A 16541-nucleotide genomic window follows, 5' to 3' on the forward strand; every position below is an offset into this window, starting at 1 on the left:
AATTAGAGGAAACCTCGATTGATTCCTCCGAGGTTAAAGAAATGCTCGCCTAGTATAAAACCGATGAGGAGATACCCTGTCGGTCGAGATTGAAGAGGCCAATAGGCTTGAGGCTGAGGCAAAAGAACTTTATGAGCCCAAAGGTTTTGCAAGTTCTGGTGCCGAGTCGAGCTCCAGTTAAGATTAGGCGAATATGCCTTAGCTCTAATTTTATGTTTCCTTTTTTGTACATTTTCTTTTTTGTTTATTTTGAGGTCGTTTTATCGTGCCTTTGTAAATAATTTTTGAATATATAAAAAATTTCCTTTGGCAACACCGTATCTTTTACTTTTCAGCATCTATTTGCAAATTTTTCTACTTTATTTGTGGATCGTTCTTAATGTCATAGCATAGAATTAAACGTAATCTGGAGCATCCATTCTTCGGAAGCCTGAATGAGGATCGATTTCGATGGAAACTCTGGATTGTTCGTGGCTTCGAAAGTTCGATAAAAATCGAAGGCTTTTAAGATACTTGAGTGTTCAGTCATACACGACGATGTTTTGCCGAGGTTAACCTTTTATTAGGTATTAATTTTACATAAGGGCCTTACTTTATGAGTACGGACTTCGGACGTCTCCGAGCCATTTTAGGTTGGCTGTAGCCTTTCATGTTCTGGCCCTGCCTAATAGGCTCGGTGCCTCCCGGATTTGATAGCCCGGGCCATTTAATTTTTTATCGGACAATAGTCCCCGAGTCGGGGTAGCCTGTGGGCTTTAGACTTTGGGATCCGTTGTGATGCATCGATGGAGCGAAATGCATAGTGATAAAGTATAAAGAAATTTCTTTCATTGTTTTGTATGTAGAGTACATAATCGGAGGCACATAAGCCTTGTATCGTGGCTAGAGTGGGCTATATGGGTACTGTTCATTTGACCGTTTGACCCTTACAACGAATCCTAACTACCAAGCCTTGGATTTTAATATTAAGTGCTTTCACCTTATAAAGATCCTAACCTAGGGTTAATGGCCCCCAGTATTTGAGGCCAAACTTGTGAGGGCTCGAATATTTTTGGTTCGGTGCAAACAATCAGCAAATCTGGTTTTAGGCCGGCCTTTAAAACTAAGGTAGCACGTTTTACTATTGCCTCGTTAAAAAACTTGTTGAAAAACCCACTTCGGGAAAAAACCGATTCAAGGTAAAAAGAGTATAACACGTACTTTTCGACCTAATAGTCACATTGGCCCTCGGCCGAGTACCTGCACAAGTTAGTCCGTCATATAATGAAATTGAAAAGGGAATTGAGCTTGTACCTTAGTAGTAGTACCTCTTTAATTGTGCCACATTCCAATTGTTCAGTAGTTGTACATCGTTTCCCGAATCGAGTTTATACGAGACTTTCCCGATTATTCCGGCAATTCTGTATGATCCTTCCCAATTCGGACCCAATTTCCTGTCGTTTGGGTTTCTGGTGTGTAGTGCTACTTTTCTTCACACTAAGGTTAGCTTTTCAATTATAGTACCTCCCTACTCACTGCTCCTGGGCGGCCAACGGACCATGGCAGCTTCCCACCTTTCGTCCAATAATTCTAGGCTCCTGGTCATGGCCTCGTCGTTTGACATTTCGTTAGCATACTGCAACATGAGGCCTGGTTACCCTACCTCGACCGAGATTAAGGCTTCATTTCCATAGACTAGAGAGAACAGGTTCACTCCAGTACTCGACTTTGAAGTCGTTCGGTATGCCCATAAGACTTATTTTACTTTGAATCGGTCTTCCCGATCCCGCTAGGATGGTAAGGAGTTGATAGTATCTTCTTGATTTTGTGGTCTTCAAAAAACTTACGTACCTTGTTGCCGACGAACTATTTTCTGTTGTCGCAAACAATCTTAGTCGGTATCCCAAATCAACATATTATGTGATCCCACATGAAGTCAATGACCTATTTCTCCCGGACCTTCTCGAATGCCTGAGCCTCGAACCACTTGGAAAAATAATCGGTCATGAGTTGTATGTATTGGGCTTTACCGGGCACCAATGGTAGGGGACCGACGATGTCCATTCCTTATTTCATGAAGAGCCATGGCGACATGACCGGGTAAAATATCTCTCCCGGTTGATGAATCATCAGTGCATGTCTTTGACATTCATTGCATTTATGTATGAAGTCTTTCGCGACTTTCTCCATTTCATTCCAGTAGTAGTCAACTCTTATCAACTTTCGGACAAGGGATTCTTCCCCCGAGTGGTTCCCGCAAGTTCCCTTGTAGAGATCTCTCATGGCGTATTCGGTATCTCTCGGACCCAAGCACCTAGCTAGTGGGCCGAAGAATGATCTTCTGAACAATTTCTCTTCAACCAAACTGAACCTGGCGACTATGGTGCGCATGGATTTTGATTCCTTGGGATCTGATGGCAGTTTTTCTGTTTTCAGGTAGTCTACTTGTCACGACCCTAATTTTCCTCCGTAGAATGTCATGATAGAACCTAGTCTCTAAGACTAGGTAAGCCTAACATACATACATAATTTAACTGAAAAAATGATAAAACTTTCAAATTACTCAACAACTATCACAAAAAGGACCCCGTAACTCAATAGAACAAAATTTCCAAAATCCGGTGACACCAATTCACAAGCTCTACAAGGGTATATTGAACATCCCTATAGAACAATATCTATAAAAAAAAAAGGGAAAATGAAATAGAACTAGATAGAGGGTGACTCCAATGCTTGCGGATGGCGGAAAGTATACCTTGAAGTCTCCAAATCTGATATAGTCTCACTGGTATCTAGGCTGAGATGAGGTACCTAGATCTGCACAAAACAATGTGCAGAAGCGTAACATGAGTACACCTCAATGGTACCCAGTAAATATCAAGTCTAACCTCGGTAGAGTAGTGACGAGGTTAGGTCAAGATGCTACTGGCATAAATGAGAAAAACTGAACAGGTATATATAGTATGATAATGGAAAATAATGGAAATGATACACTGAACTAAGGCAATTAAGATGTCACGAAAGAAATCAAAGAATAAAATGCAAGGAAACAATGCGAACAAAACACAGGTGATGTAATTGAAAGGTATCAACAAGAATCACTACTGAGGTACCGCCTCGTAGTCTCACTTCACAAATTAAATAATAATCTTTCCTTATATCACCGCAGAAGCCTTGTATTTAGTTTTGAAAATTATTTTCCCGAAATAGCTACCTGTGTTTTAGCCCATCTTATCACACCGCGTGGCTTCAAGTAGTTCCCCTACTAGCAACACGCATATCAAGCCCACTTTATCTCACCGCATGTGTTTCAACCCCAAATCCTTAGACCACCACATGCGTATTAACATCGCAACATATCACAAATCGAACCACAAGTTCCCAATACCACAACTTGCCAAAGAAGTCAACAATAATAGTGTTTTCCACAATAAATAGCCCACGGCTCAACTACAATATGTATAAGAGTCTCAACAATAGCATTTGAAAGTGAATAACTCAACAAAATGGTATTTCAACAAGTTTACAACCTTGTCTCAATGTAAATCACAACCTTTATAACTTCAACACCAAAACTCAAATATAAGATATTTCAAGAATAATAGCTTCAACTAAAGAAATCTTAACAATTAAACAATGAATAAGGAATTGAGAGAACAATAACTTCAACTAAACATGTAAAGACAATTAGCAAGTAAGAGATGAAACAAGTGTTAACGATGTCAAGTAAAGCATGTGAAGATAGACTAATGAGGATAAATATAACATGTTATGGAAAAACAATTTAAAAGAATGGAAAGAATCGCCATAGCTAAAGCCGATCAATTACCACATTTAGCCCGTGTACACACTCGTCACCTTGCGCACACGACTTTCATATATCACAATTAACACAAACAACACCAATCCTAAGGGGTAATTCCCTCCCACAAAATTAGGCAAGACATTTACCTCAAAACACGCTAACTCAATCCACTAGTAAGCCTTTCCCGTGATTATCCAACTCCGAATGGCTCGAATCTAGCCAAAATAACTTCATACCATAAATACAAACTAGAGGAAGTTATTCCGAACAATAAAGTTGCAATCTTTAAAGAGAAACAAAATGTCAACTCAATAAGTCAACCCTAGGATTGCATCTCGGAACTCGACCAAACATACAAAATCCGAACACTCATTCGATAACGAGCCCAACCATACAAAAATTACTCAAATCCGACCTCAAATCGCCTTTCAAATCCCAAAACTTTGGTCTATGAAGTTTCACAATTTTTTCCAAAATTTTCCAACTCAAATCACTAATTAGATGACAAAAATAAAGATGAATTCATGTATAATAGCCAAATTCGAGTTAGAATTACTTACCCTAATGATTTCCTTGAAAATCCCTCAAAAGATCGCCACAAACCGAGCTCTCTAGGTCCAAAAGATAAAAAATGAGATAAAACCCTCATTTTGGAATTTTAACATTGCTTCCTAGTTAACCTCTTTCGCGATCGCGGACAAACACATGAGATCACGGAGAACAAATCTCCCCGTCTCAATAAAACCTTCTTCGCGATCGCGTCCCGGGCCACGCGAACATGATGAACAATGCGTGCCTTAGCCCCAACCTCACATTCCTTATATGCGAACATGATAGACCTCATGCGTTCGCGATGCTCAAGCTTAGCACACTTCTCGATCACACCCCTATCTTCGCAAATGGGAAGAGAAAAATTCCAGCAATGCCTATGGACTCTACGCGATCGCAGGAGAACCTTCGTGAATGCGTAGAAGGAAACCAGAACAAAGAACCGGTAGTCCTAATTCAAGAGTAGATGGTCCGAATTCAATCCGAAACACGCCCGGGAACCCGTCCGAACATATCAACAAGTCCTAAAACATGATACGAACTCGCTCGAAGCCTCAAATCACATCAAACAACAATAAAACCACGAATCGCACATCGATTCAAGCCTAATGAATTTATGAACTTCTAACTTCAAACAATAATGTCGAAACATACCAAACCAACTTCAATTGACCTCAAATTTTTCACACGGGTAATACTTGACACAACAGACCTATTCTAACTCCCGGAATTAAAATCTGGACCCGATATCAATAAAGTCAACTCCCGGTCAAACTTTTCAACCTTTCAAACCTTCAACTTTCTAACTTTCGCCAATTCAAGCCGAAATGACCTACGGACCTCCAAATCAATATCTGGACACATTCCTAAGTCCTAAATTACCATACAGAGCTATTGGAATTGTCAAAACTCCATTCTAGAGTTGTCTACATAAAAGTCAAACTCCAGTCAACGTTTTTCAATTTAAGCCTCCAACTTAGGGACTAAGTGTCCTATTTCACTCCGAAACTCACTCGAACCAAAACCAAATACCCCGGTAAGTCGCATAACCACAATATATCATAGAAGAGGCAATAAATATGAGAATGGGTATAAAATACTCAAAACGACCGGTCGGTTCGTTACAATATATTTATTTTTCCAATCCCAAGTCAAATTTGTCGAGTTTACCTCGGCGTGACCTTCCTCTACCACCGAGTTCATCATCTATACCACTACCCCTAAGTCAAATTTATTCGAGTCGACAGATGACCCCAAGTTGGCCAGTGCATCAGCCTCACTATTTTGATCCTGAGGTACGTGCTGCATAGTCCATTCCTTGAATTAGTGTAGGGTCACCTGCAATTTGTCCAAGTACCTCCGCATCCGTTCCTTTTTTACTTAGAACATTCCATTGACTTGATTTACAACAATGAGGGAGTCATATTTGGCTTAAATCACTTCGGCCCCGAGGCTATTATGCAGTTCTAAGCTTACAATCATAGCCTCACACTCGGCTTCATTGTTACTCAATTTTAAAGTTCTAATGGACTGTCTAATTATGTTACCCGAAGGTGGTTTTAATATGATACCGAGCTCGGGCCCTTTCGCATTGGAGGCACTGTCCGTGAATATGGTCCAGATCCCCGAGCTAGTCCCCGAAGTGAGCAGTGATTTCCTTTCGACCTCGGGTATCAAGACCGGCGTAAAGTCGGCTACAAAGTCCACTAAAATCTGAAAGTTTATGGCAGTGGGGTTTGTAATCGATATCGTACCCACACAATCTCTACGACTCATTTGGCCATCCAGCCTGAGAGCTCAGGATTATGCATGACATTCCTCAGCCGCTAAGAGGTCACGACACATATAGCGAGGGCATTGAAAGTACCATTTTAATTTCCTAGAAGCGCTCAATAAGGCAAGTGCTAATTTCTCTAGGTAAGGATACCTTGTTTTGGCGTCGCTTAGGGTTCTACTAACATAATAAATAGGAAATTATGTACCTTCTTCCCCCCAAACTAAGACACCACTTATCGCCACCTCAGAAATAGCTAAGTAGAGGTAAAAATGTTCGTCTGCCTTCTGAGTGTACAACAAAGGGGGGCTCGATAGGCATCACTTGAGTTCTTCCAAAGCTTGCTGGCATTTCGTAGTCCAAGTGAAATTGTTCTTCTTTTTCAATAGTGATAAGAATCGATGACTCCTATCCGACGATTTTGAGATAAATCAGCCAATGCGGCTATCCGCCCGGTCAATCTTTATAATACCTTGACATTGTCGACTATGGTGATGTCCTCTACGGCCTTTATTTTGTTTAGGGTTGATCTCCATTCCCCGATTAGATACCATAAATTCGATAAACTTGCCCGAGCTGACCCCAAATATGCACATCTCAGGGTTTAGCTTCATATTATACTTTCTCAATATGTCAAAATTTTCCTGGAAACATTTCAAATGGTCTCTGCTCGCAGGGACATACCAACATATCGTCCATATAAACTTCCATTGATTTTCCTATTTGTTCTTCAAACATTCGGTTGACTAGGCATTGGTATGTGGCACCTGCGTTCATTAATCCGAACAACATTACGTTATAGCAATAGGTGTCGAACTTGGTTATGAAAGAAGTCTTTTCCTTATCATCTGGGTCCATCCGAATTTGGTTGTATCTGAAGTAGGCATCGAGAAAATTGAGTATCTCGTGTCTGGTCGTCGCATCGATCATTCGATCGATGTTAGGCAAAGGGAAAGAATTCTTTGTACATGCCTTGTTTAGATCCTTGTAATCTACACACATCCTCAGTTTATTTCCCCTTTTAGGTACTACCACTACGTTAGCTAACCAATTCGAGTAATTAACTTCCCGGATGGAACCTATTTTCAGAAGTTTGGATACCTCGTCCTTGATGAATGTATGTTTGATCTCGGACTGTGGCCTTATCTTCTGCTTAATGATAAGTTGGTATTTTACCCACTTATCTCTTCTTAATACTTAGGCTTTTGTATGATTTTGATGAGAAAGTAAGGAAATTCTGAGGTTTATTGGTATATTTCAGGTATTATATCATTTGGATAAGATACGGAAGAAAACAAGTCAAAATGCGTTAAATTGGGAAAATGGACTACTGTCAGTTGCTCTATACGATCGCATAAGTCCAGAATAAGGAAGCTATGCGAACGCATAGAGTTAAAGTTGGTCAGCACTGGTCAACTACACTATGCTAACGCGTCTCTCTACACGCGATCACGTAGCTTTGCAGAAGATGCTGACTGCGATCGTGATTCTCTATATGCGATCGCATAGCACGTTTTCTGGGCAGAAGTGGAAATTCACGTTTTTGATCCCCAAACCATTTAATACACGACCTAGCTCAATTGTAAAGAATCTTTAGCTTATTTTTCAGTCTCTTAGACTAGAGAAGACAAGTTTTGGAGCTAGGGTTCTTGCACACAAACTTGGGGCTTGAAGATTTGAAGCTTTTGGTTGAGAATTTCTTACTCATTTATGCTCATTTCTTCAATTCCTTGCTTTCTTTTGAATATTTAAGTGTGTAGTATTTTTTCCAACACTTGAATCTTGTTTATGGGAATATTCATATTTAAAGTTTGGATTAAATATCTTGTTGTGCTTATGTATTGAATGATTTTTATTTATTATGAAGTGAGTTATTGTTTCTTTAATTATTCTTGTTCTTTAATGTTTCCAAAGGGATTAGCTAATCCTAGGACTCGCCCACTAACTTCGAATTAATTTTGGGAAAGATTATTTGGGGTTGGAAAAGATTAATTGATAAGAACTTGAGGCTTTAACCCTCACTTTATAGATTCTACCTAGGGATAGGATTGAACTACTTGTAGCCGTATCCGAGTGTGCTTAATCTCTTAATAGTTTTAGGGATAATTCAATTAGGAAGTCTTGTTAGTCTTCGGAAGAAGCTAATATAGAATTATTACCCGAGGCTAATTAACATAAAATCGCTCATATTTATAAAATTGTGAAATATATTGGATTGTTACTTGAGTGTAAATCCCGATGCATCCATGCTTGTAGCCATTGATCATTTTACTTGCTTTCTATATTAGTTTACATTTTCACATTTAGCTATAATATTGTCACAACCAAATTCTAAGTATTTGGCATTGCATAACAAGTGCCAATTCTCTTACATTCCTAATCGCTTACATATTGTTCTCTGTGGGATTCGACCCCGACTCATAGTTGGGTAAATTATATTGCATGCGACCGTGTCCATTTACCTTTTAGTAGTGGATTTGGACGTCGTCAAAATTGGCGCCGTTGCTGGGGAACAATTTGGCGTAATTTAGGTTGTTTGAGAAGTAAGCGTAAGTGCTTTGGTCCAAACTTGTGAATATTTGTGTAATTATTTTCTTATCTTTGTTTATCTTCTTGTTTGTTTCTTGTTTATTTTCTTAGTTTTTTTAAATATGGCATCATATAATGAAAATTGGTCGGATGTTAGTTGTTCATACTTTGATGACACTTGTCCTTATTGTGGAGGACCACACTCGTGGAAAAATTATTTAAATTCTCCCGGGGGTGGATTGTGCGCACAATCTCAAACCCATGGGTGGAGTATTTGTGATAAGTGTGGACGTCAAAATGGTCATTGAGAAAATTATGCTTATTTGTCCTTCCCTTTCCCAAGCCCCCGCTATGATGATTCTACTTTTTGTGATGAAAATTATAGGGATATGGAAGTGGAAGAAATTGAGCATGGTCAAAATGGAGAGTTTAAGCTCATGTTAGAATGCCTACTTGAAGGAAGAAACAAAGAGCAAAATGACTTGGAGGAGCTTTTGAAAAATAGTTTCCAAAATGATTTGGTGCTTGAAAGGTTGAACTTACAAATGGGAGAAATGCTTGAAGTTTTAGAGGTCCAAAAAGGCTCGAAAGTGAATGATAGCCAAGAACCTTCCTTAGATGTGGAAGCTGAAAATCCTTCCTTGGCACTTGATCAAAACCAAGAAGAACTCTCAAATGCTCAAAATGAGAAAATGATGCTCATGATGGAGGTCATTCTTGAAAATGAGGAGAAGCACCACTTGGCACTCGAGGACTTGAAATAAGGCTTGGCTTGAAATGATGATGATATCCGCACCTTGGAAAAGGAAATGGAATCATTGATTGAGGCTCATTATGCCCATCAATTTGAAAGTGTGGAAAGAGATCAAGAAGAGTCCAACTCCTCGGAAGAAAGTGAGCTTTACTTTGAGGAATCAAGAATTGAACATCCGTCAACCGGCTCCATGCTTGTCAGTGATGCCGAGAAAAATATGGAATTAGAGTCAACCGGTATAATTGAAAATATGGTTGAGATTGACTCTAGTCCGGGGGAAAAAGAGGATGTCAAAATCCGAAAAGAATTACACTTTGGAGGCTTGAGGTCACATTTCAAGCATTTCTCAACATTAGAATTGTGTGGTGATATGGGAATTGAACTACACGAGTCAATAAGGAAATGCGAGAAGGAAAGACAAATGCCATACATTTTACAGTTTGAAGGTACAAGGAAGCAAAATGTCACTCCTCACATAAAAGCCAAGAAGTACAAAATAAAGAAGTTAATGCTTGTTTTGATCATCTACTTATCACCCCCCAATCGCTCGTGGTCACAAACTTGATTCCAAGTTAGGTGCCCAATTCATATCGTCCAAGTGGCGAGAAAAGTGATAAAGTTGATCTGCGTCGTGCCACGGCGTTAAATGCGGCGCTTGGTGGGAGGCAACCCATCGTTCTCAAATTTTTGGTCGTTTTTGAAATTTTATTTTTTAGAATTGCTTAGTATATTATTTTTGACTAATCTCCCAAGTTTTAGAATTTTTGGAGTTGATTTGAGTAGGTCGGGGTGACTGGGAAGCTAAAAGCAGTAGCTGATGAAAACTGCAGAAAACTGTAGTGCTTCGCAATCGCAGAAGGATATCCGCGTTCGCATAGAACAAGTTCTTAGCTGCCTCTATGCGATCGCATGGTAAGACGCGATCGCGCGTTTTTGGGAAATTTTATTCTCTGCGAACGCCAATATATAGATGCGATCGCGGCTCTATAGGTAAGCCTAAAAACAATTGAAAACACTGGAAAAAACCAACGGAAGCCCACACATGCACAAAAACAATAATGGACTCTCCTACTCCCCTAACCCCAAAATCATCTCCAATTTTGCTCTTGCTTCAATCTCATTGCATCACTCACTTGTCATCCTCAAGGTATGTTGATTTCTCCCTTGACTCTCACTTTCTCAAATTTTTGTTGCGAAATAGTTGAAGAGCAGCCATGTTTTTAAGGTTTTTGGGCTTGATTTTAATTTCTAAATTAGAAATCTTGTGTGCCTTATATGTTTGTTTGCTGGGTGAGGATTGGTTGAGAGACTGAGTGGTTTTAATATGTGAAATTTATGGGCAATATCCATAGCTTTAATGATGTGACAATGCTAAGAAAAATGAATGCCATCTCCATGTTTGTGGAAATGCCTGAACGAACTGGTACTAGGCGAGGAAGACAACCTTCGCGATCGCGAGGTGCCACTCTGCGATCGCATAGCCCTAAATCTGCCACATAATCAAACTGCCCTTCGCGATTGTGTTAACTATTCCGCGATCGCGTAGCTTTAAAGTTGAGGGAAACACAAATGCACTTTGCGATCGCGTGAAGATGCCGCGATCGCATAACTTCATCTTCAGGCAGTAAAACAGTAGCTTTGCAGAATGTTTCCCTGATGCTTTTTGGTCATTTTCTTTGGCCTAGATACCTCATAATACAGTGTATTAAGTACCCTTCCAAGCATTTAACGTTTTGTCTGGTTTTGTAGGTACTTTGAGCATAAAATGGCCTCGGAAAATGTTGAAATTGTACAAGAGTCTGCTCCCCAAGTTGTGGAAGAGGAATATTTTGACCATGCCAGATTCACAGCTGCTGAATATGAAAAAAATTATGACAAACTCATGTCAAAGAGCATTGTCAAAAAAAGGGGCATACACTTGGACAAACTTGATGCTAAAATGCCGGATTTTTTTCGAAGATTGACTGACAGTAGATGGATATGCTTTGCTGCTGAAATAATCAAAGCCAACTACACTTTAGTTCGCGAATTCTATGCCAATGCCTTGAAGACCGATTTCCAAGGGGAAGTATACACCTTCGCGAGGGGCAAGCGGGTCAACTTTGGACTCGAGGTAATAAATGAACACTATATGCTTCCCAATGCTGACAATGAGGTATACAGGGCCAGAGCAAGGGAGAGAGGGACCCAATGGTTGGTGGAGAAGCTTCATGATGGGGTAACACCAACTTGGGAAAGAGTGCACAAAGGAGTTGATTCTTCTGAATTCACAGCTGAAGCCAAGACTTGGCTATCCATTATTTGTGCCCGAATTGTGCTAGCTAGACATGAGTCTGAGGTGATGCCAGAGAAGGCGATGATGATTGCTGCCATTATGGATGACATGCCAGTGAACGTGGGCCAGTACATAATGAGTGAAATTGAGGAAACATGCACCAGAAGGTCTAAGAGCCTATTCTCTCCCTCATTGATCATTTAGTTGTGCTATGATGCTGGGGTGCTAAAGGACCCGAATGATTCTGAGAAAGACCCAGGCATAGAAATTTATCGATTGCTTAGAAAAGGGCCAATTGGCAGGAAGAAGAAGAGAAGAGTTGATGTACTATCTCCTTCATTTGGGCAGTTTACTAAGATTGCCGATGGGTCAGGTGGTTCTTCCACGGCTGCAGCAGGACTACATGACCCCATTGCTCCACTTCCTTATGGACCTCCCACTATGCGCCACATTTCCAGTCAAATCTATGGCGTAGATGCTCACATTCGACAACTTATAGCTGGCCTTCCTTCTGGTCCATCTGGGGAGAGCACTTTGACTGGGACTGGTAAGAAGCCATCTTTGGATGATGTAGTTCAGGAACAAAAAGCAATCAAAAACAGGTTAGAAGACATGAGCCGAAGACAAGGAAAGGTTGAGAGGCGACAGTTGAAGTTCAAGGAGCATGAGAAGAAGAAAAGCAAATTTCTAGCCAAAATGATGCACAAGTTGAGTTCATTCTGTGGCTCACATGAATCAAAGGACGACGATGATGAGGCTTTGGAGCTCAAATTTTCCACTACCTCCAGCTCCGAGTGATGCAGTTTCAGGGAGCACCTCTTTTATTTTAGCTTGTTTTGTTTAGTTGCATTGGGGACAATGTAACACTTTAGGTTGGGGGTGACTCATTTACATGTGATGATGTAGTTGGAGCATGATTATTGTTTTTGTTATAACTTGTGTTTATTGGTTGACGTAGTAGTTTATTAGTGATAGTTTAAAGTTTAATCCTAGCATGTTAGCATTAATTTTGATACTTTATTTACTTGTAGTAGTATTAATTAAAATCCTTGGTTTTTCTTTATGCCGTGGTTCTTTTCCAAGAAAATAATTTGTGTCGAACCGAGTGACTTTTCCCTATGATGGATGATGTGACAGCTTTCTTAAGGAATTAGTCTCGTCTGAGTGTTTATTTTTAGGTAAATATTTTTTTAGTTAGTAGATAGTAGTGAATAAATTGGTTATTGGGTGTGATCTTTTTGTCCAGAAATCAACATGTGGCTTGTGTGGTACCAACATAATTTAAACTTTGGCATATGAAGTTTTTGATCTTTAAAATGAAAAATGATTGAAGTGATGATCCTTGTTGTGACTTTTACGTTCTATTTTTGGCTCTTTGATTCATTAAATAGCCCTTTAGGCTATATGTGATTTTCTTTGGGTTCATTGGTTTTAATTGGATTTTGGATTTATATGTCACTTGAGTTTACATGTGCTATGTGTGGTGAGATTCGTCATGAGTTTTTTTGTATTATTTGTAGTCTAGAACTTGCCCGGAATGTGCTTCAAGGTGAAATCCTAGACTAACTTGGTTTAAAAAATAATGTTAGGCCTTCCTTGGACCGTTATTGTGCCTTAAATTTCCTACCCTTGCATATTTTCCCTAGTCAACCCCTTTTGAGCCTTTAAACTTTTTATTTGGCAACCATGTTACAAGCTTTAACCCTTTGTTCTTTATTGATCTAGCTTTTGGCACCCTACCTCCTTAAGTACTTTGAAAGTATAATCATAGGCTAAAAGCCTAAGTTTTGGGGTGAAGGTTGAACAAGTTGTGATGTGGAAGTTGCTTAAAAGGTGAAAGGTAATATATAAAAAAATAAAAAAATAAATAAATAAATATATATATATATATATATATATATATATATATATATATATATATATATATATATATATATATAAGGAGTTGTGAATAAAGGCAAGAATAGGTGTGGAATGAAAAGTGAAAAAAGGATGGAAAATATTTTCGAAGGAAGTGTGCGTTGATTGTTGCAAATTGTAGTATTTAGGGAGGTTTTGAGTCACTCTTATCCAAAGTGTGCCCTACCCTAACCAAAAACCTACATTATAATTCTTCAAGTCCTACTTGATTTTGAACCAAGTGTGTCTACATTAGTGGAGAAATACATGAAGGGCAAGCCTATGGCACTACTTTTGTGCATTTGAATATCTTTGTGAGAGTAAGAGTTAATTCTTTCCATTTAATATCCCATGTGTGTCGAAATTTTAATTTATAAGTTGGGATTCTCTCCTAAGAGTGAGGGCATATGAAAATTTTGAGTTGTGAACTTACTCCTATCTCCAATTGGGAGGGATGAACAAAAGAAAATTGTTTGTGATAATGTGGTAAATTTTGAAGCTTTAGTGTCATAACTTGGGTGCCACTTTGATTAATGTGGTGTTTGGGCACTTGAATTGAAATGAAGTTTATGAGAAGTTGGTGATTCATATGCTTTAGATTAATTGTTGGTACCAACCAAAGTCACTAGATTGTGTTTAATTTTAACATTTTTGACTTGAAATGATGTTTGGTATACCATTGAGCTTAATTGATGATTTTATTGAAGGATGTTCTTAGTTTTTGAATTGCTTGAGGACAAGCAATAGTTTAAGTTTGGGGGTTTGATAAGTTGGTATTTTACCCACTTATCTCTTCTTAATACTTAGGCTTTTGTATGATTTTGATGAGAAACTAAGGCATTTTCTGAGGTTTATTGGCATATTTCACGTATTATATCATTTGGAGAAGATACGGAAGAAAACAAGTCAAAATGCATTAAATTGGGAAAAATGGACTACTGTCAGTTGCTCTATGCGATCGCGGAGTGTTAGATGCGATCGCATAAGTCCAGAATAAGGAATCTATGCAAACTCCGTTTAGTCCATGCGAACGCGTAGAGTTAAAGTTGGCCAGCACTGGTCAACTACACTATGCTAACGCGCCTCTCTGCACGCGATTGCATAGCTTTGCAGAAGATGCTGACCGCGATCGCGGTTCTCTATATGCGATCGCATAGCACATTTTCTGGGCAGTTCTGGGCAGAAATGGAATATCACATTTTTGATCCCCAAACGATTTAATACACGACCTACCTTAATTGTAAATAATCTTTGGCTTATTTTTCAGTCTCCTAGACTAGAGAAGACAAGTTTTGGAGCTAGGGTTCTTGCACACACACTTGGGGCTTGAAGATTTGAAGCTTTTGGTTGAGAATATCTTACTCATTTATGCTCATTTCTTCATTTTCTTGCTTTGTATTGAATATTTAAGTGTGTAGTATTTTTCCAACACTTGAATCTTGTTTATGAGAATATTCATATTTAAAGTTTGGATTAAATATCTTGTTGTGCTTTTGTATTAAACGATTTTTATTTATTATGAAGTGAGTTATTATTATTTTTAATTATTCTTGTTCTTTAATATTTCCAAGGGATTAGCTAACCCTAGGAATCACCCATTAACGTCGAATTAATTTTGGGAAAGATTATTTGGGGTTGGGAAAGATTAATTGACAAGAACTTGAGGCTTTAACCCTCACTTTATAGATTCTACCTAGGGATAGGATTAAACTACTTGTAGCCGTATCCGGGTGTGCTTAATCTCTTAATTGTTTTAGGAATAATTCAATTAGGAAGTCTTGTTAGTCTTCGGAAGAAGCTAATATAGAATTATTACCCGAGGCTAATTAACATAAACTCGCTCATATTTGTAAAATCGTGAAATGCATTGGATCATTACTTGATTGTAAATCCCGATGCATCCATGCTTGTAGTCATTGATCATTTTATTTGCTTTCTAGGTTAGTTTACATTTTTGCATTTAGCTATAATATTTTCACAACCAAATTCTAAGTGTTTGGTATTTCATAACAAGTGATAATTCTCTTACATTCCTAATCGCTTACATATTGTTCTCTATGGGATTCTACCCCGACTCATAGTTGGGTAAATTATATTGCATGCGACCATGTCCATTTACTTTTTAGTAGTGGATTTGGACGTCATCACTTAAGCGGATGGAACTTCGGATCCAAGCTTAACTTGTGAGTGGTTACCTCCGGTGGGATCCCTGTCATGTCTAGATGGGACCAGGAAAAACAATCGGCGTTAGTTTTAAGAAAATTAATAAGTTTTTTCCTGAGCTCGGGGGTTAACCTCGTGCCTAGGTATAACTTTCAATCCGGTAGGTACTCGATCAATATAACTTGCTCCAACTCCTCGATCTTAGATTTGGTGGCGTCAATGTTGTCGGGTGATATGAATGACCTCGGGACACTGTAATCGTCCTCTTCATCAACTTCGCGCTCTTTTTGTCTCTCCGATTTGGTTGAGGGCGACATCATTGATTGCTATTTAGTTTTTCTTCTCTGGTTGGCTCTACGCTTTTTGATGTTGAAGCCGCGGGTATCGAGATCACTTCATTGACAGTGAACATTTTCCTTGAGGCCGGCTATTCTCCAAAGACCATTTTGACTCCTCCTGGAGTAGGAAATCTTAGTGCCTGGTGTAAGGTCGAAGGAACCGCCCTCATGTTGTAGACCCACGACCTTCCGAATAAAGCGTTGTACCTCATATCCCCTTCGATCACGTAGAACTTTATTTCTTGGGTGGTCCCGGCAGTATTTGCCGGTAAAGTTATCTCACATTTCGTGCTCTCTGATAAGTGTAGATTTTGACCACTTGTTAGCAACTTTTTTACTTTTGCTTTAGTCCGAAAGTATAGATTTATGTTCCCAAAACTAATGAAAGTGTGCAAATTGTAGGAATGTTGGATGTTTGGGCTTCTATGATGAAATCCTACTAAAAAAGGAGTGTTCCGAATCACAAGGCAAGAAGG

This window comes from Nicotiana tomentosiformis, chromosome 6 (assembly GCF_000390325.3).
Source record: "Nicotiana tomentosiformis chromosome 6, ASM39032v3, whole genome shotgun sequence".
In the NCBI taxonomy this organism is placed as follows: domain Eukaryota; kingdom Viridiplantae; phylum Streptophyta; class Magnoliopsida; order Solanales; family Solanaceae; genus Nicotiana; species Nicotiana tomentosiformis.